Below are 3130 nucleotides of genomic sequence, written 5' to 3' on the forward strand. Positions count from 1 at the left end.
ACTTACTGTCAACTGGCGCTTGGACCGAACCCGTTGGCCATAAATTACACGACGCACACACACTAGCCGGGTCAGAGAAGTTGGAGGGGGAGGGGGAGGACCCGGACCCTACACTTTTGTGTCCAAATTGGGGACCGGGTCCGAACCCTGGGTCTCCTCCTCACTGTCGCCAGCCCCGATGCGAAGTGATTTTTTCTTAGCGCGCCCAGCGGGCGCTCATTGTCCGGCCAGCTAAACAAGACGCTTTTCAGCTCGTAAAACAAGCCACAAGAGGAATCCAACTGGCCGGACCTCCTCCTACCGGGTGTTTGTTTTTGTATAATAAAGTTATTGATTTGTGTTTAAGTGCCGTGGGTGAACGCGAACCCCAGGAACGTTCGAGGTCCGAGGAGAAAGCCTTTCCCCTGGAAATTAATGCGTCGCATTTGGGGCGACAATCGTTGGCATTTATCAGTTGATTTGCTTTATTAAATGCTGAGCTGTTTAAGGCCCAAAGCTGACGCCTGTCAATTACGACATGAGCAAGACTCTCGCACTCCCCTTGGGTCCACTCCTGTCCAGTCCAGTCCAGTCCAGTTCAGTTTCGATCTGCGAGCTGTGGGCGGCGCACTTAAGTAGCTTAAACAGACGCGGTGGTCCAAGACATAACTTTGTCTAATGACTCGGAAATCCGTCACTAATAATAAGAGCCAGGGCAATAAAGAGGCAGCGAGCATTTGAGACCCGACGTTCAACATTTGCTGATGCATTTCTGCACTTAACTCGAGCTCGAACTGGCCAACCGCGCACCCATCTGAAGCTGGAGCTTCGGATTCGGATTCGGAGACGGAAGGAGATGGAGATGGAGATGGAGCTGGAGCTGGAACTGGACATGAAGACTGAGCTGGGGCTCTGAATCGACTTTGAGCACGTGTGAGCTGCCGGCATAATCCTATTACCCAGCAGACGTCGCTCGAATTTTATGAATGAAAACATTCCTCCAACCACAAGAGGAAAACAAATGGCTGTTGAAAAAGCAAGAGTAAATCCAATTGAAGTCAATTGAGGGAGTGGATATTGGGCTGAACTCACAAGTTGATAGACAAATCGACTGCGTGTGGTAGTTGACAGCTTAGTCCCAGTTTCTAAATTTATTTACACAAAGGGTTTTTGGTTAGTTGAATTCGTCTTTAAAAATTCAATGACTTCGTTAGGCCAAACAAGTAAATGTTTAAAAGTCTTAACAAACTGTATACAGAGATCTTTTAAAAAATAGTTTGACTATAAAGGTGAGAAAAAGCTTTTTTATAATACAGCTTTTTAACTTTTTATTAAGTTCATTCTTTTCAGTTGGAGCATTGCCTATTTTGGGAGTATATTTAAGCTTACAAGGCAAATCCGCTGCCAAAATGTATTTAATTATCATCTTAGACCACTTATTACATTTCAATTAAGGCAACTTTGTAATTAATCATCGGACCTACGTTTATATTAATACACTCGCATATTACTAAAGGTTTCGCTTCGCTTTAATTTGCAAATCGTGCCGAGCCCATCCTATCCAATTCATTAGGGGAAGTTGCTTCGCTCCGCCGGCAGGGACCAATTTAAAGCCACACTGTAGTTTGCAGCTTAAAGTCGGTTGGAATTAGGAACACGCCTTGCTGACGCCCTTATGGCACCCACAACGCACAACGCACCCCACAACCCCAACGCCCAGTGCTACACCTCCAAAAACCACTTTGAGTGCTTTTCGGCGCGCATGCGTCCGAAAATCCTCGCCAGCCGACGGGGGAGGATTCCTCGGAGGAGCAGGACAATTCAAAATGGCTGCACAAATATTTGGAAAGGGTGTGCCCCGGGGGAGGGAAGGCAGCGGCTGTTGTGTTGTGTTGTGCTGTGCTGTGCTGTGTTGTTAAGCCTAACTGTTACTGTCGCAATTCATTGAATTCGCAGGGCTAATTAAACACGTTAACAACTGTCGCGATGCGCTGAGCCGTGCAGGGATAACTTGCTCCAAGATCGTTGTCGTCGTCGTCCAGACGCCAGCACGAAAAAGAACCCACTGCCAGTGAGGGAGGAGGGAAACGGGAGAGGAGACGAAGCGACCGCATGTCTCCTAGTCTGCGCCGTGATTTTTGGCTAAAGACCAGCGGCTTGGAGCTGTCCGAAGTATCCCGAAATTGGTGGCACTAATGCAAGTCGACATTTCGCCTGGCGCCCAATCAAGTGTTGCCAAATTGGGTTAGCTAAGGGGCCCACAAAAAAGGAGACCGAGAGCCTGAACCGTTCGTGGAAGGGTCCCCAAAAAGGCTTCCAGGAAGCCCTAGCACCAAACTCGCAGCGCTGCCAACTTTCTTTGGAACCACAATATTAGGTACCTGTACCTTCATATAATTCTGTTTTTGTCCTAAAATCGTACAGTTGCAGTTACAGTATTTAAAGCTTACAGATATGTCAAGAAATTTATTTGCTGTGTGGCTCCTAGAAACGTACGAATAGCACTTTTCATACAGATCTGTCAAGAAACCCTCTTGAATATTTTTTAAATGAATCTCAAAAAAAAAAAACATTTCCGTTGTTGTTTGGGATTTGGAAACACGCTCAGCCTATATAAGTTTTTAATATTTGAAGTCGAGTAATATTTAAAGTCTGAGTATTGGGTATAAACACCCCTTGAGACATGGTTCCCTGAACAAGAAACACTATCCTAAGCCACAGAGCTGCCAATTTTCTTGTGGAATCTGTTAAGTGCCCTCATATCTCTATCTGAAGGTGGTTCCAACTTTAAATTATATTTAAATTGAACTTTAAATAAATATTACAGAGGTGCCAACCTGTTTTCGGAAAACAATGGATGTACTTACATCTGAGTCTCTGCTGCTCTCATCCCTTCTGAAATGTTCCGTTATGGGTTGGAGTGAAAAGCAAATCCTGGCGCACCGCCCTCACAGTGAAAAACTCACTCAAAGCCGCCGCGACTGGTCGAGGGTGCGAGCGGGAGAGCAGCATTTCTGGCATTCTGATTGGCCGTTCCGGCAGAGAAAAGTGACTCAAAACCCGCATGGCGACGACGTCGACAGCTTTGCGATCGGGAACGGCAATGAGCGCTTTTCGAAGTCGACGAAGTCGAATCAGTTGACACGCAGCT

The sequence above is a fragment of the Drosophila elegans genome, unplaced genomic scaffold (genome assembly GCF_018152505.1).
Source record: "Drosophila elegans isolate 14027-0461.03 unplaced genomic scaffold, ASM1815250v1 contig_397, whole genome shotgun sequence".
NCBI lineage: Eukaryota > Metazoa > Arthropoda > Insecta > Diptera > Drosophilidae > Drosophila > Drosophila elegans.